Below are 1,523 nucleotides of genomic sequence, written 5' to 3'. Positions count from 1 at the left end.
ATGATATGTCTCCTTTATAATAAAATGTTTTTTTATTATTTTGTTTTATCTACTTTTTTTTAATTTGGAGATCTTTCCAGCTTGAGCTTGTTTGTGTGTTGAAGTTGATTTTTGAAAATAAAGGACAAACATGATAAAGAGTTTTTTCTTCACTCTGCACCCTTTTAATTCAGGGTATGATTTAATTTGTTTTTATGAGTGAAACAAACAAACAAATAAATAGACATCTCTTAATATATTTTGACAAGGCAAAATACCCATTTAAGATCTCTCTAGTTATATTCTGACTAGTATAAATAACATTAGATTTATCTTTAAGCTGAAGGGAGACTCCTGTTCAAGATACCTTAAATGTATCTTTAGATTTGGGATAGGCTATAAAAGATTATTTTAATGCAAATTGTAGACTTTTTCATGTTCTGTAAATTATATTTAAAACAAAGCTGCTGCTGTTGATCATTCTGTTTTCATTCCGCCCCCAAGGCCAATACTCTAAGAGAAACACTGGAAAGGTCTAAAAATGTTTTTGAAGATGTTCTTGAAAATACAATTGACTGTTAGTAACTCAGTCTAAAATGTTTGCATCTGTTTAATCAGATGTCACATGTTATATACCTCTGTATGACCATGTTAATATTTTTGTAGTACAAATACAGTACACGTTTTTCTTATTTTACCAAAATTTGAACATTTTTTGTTTTGGGCAGGTAACTTTTCATGTCAGGCAGGCAACATCGGGCAGGTAAAAAATTTCTTTATTTTCTTATAGGGCCATTTATTCAAAATATTCTGAAAATAAATGAAGAAATACAGCATTTTAAAACACGTAAAGAGAGAATAAATCCCCAAAAGTTCCCCCTCCCCTGTAGAAAAGTTACGTCATGCAGCGTGTCACGGGATCAATTTCTCCTTCCCTCCCGCTGCACGTCGCGCAGAGCGAAGCTTTAACACCCAGTTTTTTCACACCCGTGTTTTCAGAGAAGAAAAAAAGTTCATGTTTTATTACCCACATAGATGATAAAAACATGTGGACGTTCGTTCAGTCATAAATCCATCTTGCTAATGTCGGTTTCTGCTCTGATGATGAAGATGAGAGCGCAGCAGCAGCGGGTCAATTCAGCAGGCAGAAGCTCATTGTATGGCAGGCCGATATAACATTTATTTGGCTTCACCACACTTATATTCTAGTCAGTGTTTCCCCTACCATTATACAGGCGGGGCGCCTGTTTAATGGTATAAAAAGAGACCATCAACCATCCACACTCTGTCCCACAGAAGAGCTTCAGAAGGTTGAGAACTGAGAACTCTGGACTCAGATCATCTGCTGCACACAGATCTAATCACTTATTATCAATAATAATTTTATTGATAATTATCATGAGGAGTCCTTAACAAGGATGTAGTTAGGCAATTAAATATTCATGTATGTGTAAATTTATTACCATAATTGCAGAGATGTCCCGATACCACTTTTTCACTTCCGATACGATACCGATATTACAACTTTGAGAAATGTCCGATAC

Source organism: Austrofundulus limnaeus, unplaced genomic scaffold (genome assembly GCF_001266775.1).
Source record: "Austrofundulus limnaeus strain Quisiro unplaced genomic scaffold, Austrofundulus_limnaeus-1.0 Scaffold1, whole genome shotgun sequence".
Classification (NCBI taxonomy): Eukaryota; Metazoa; Chordata; class Actinopteri; order Cyprinodontiformes; family Rivulidae; genus Austrofundulus; species Austrofundulus limnaeus.
This window is presented reverse-complemented; position numbering follows the sequence as displayed.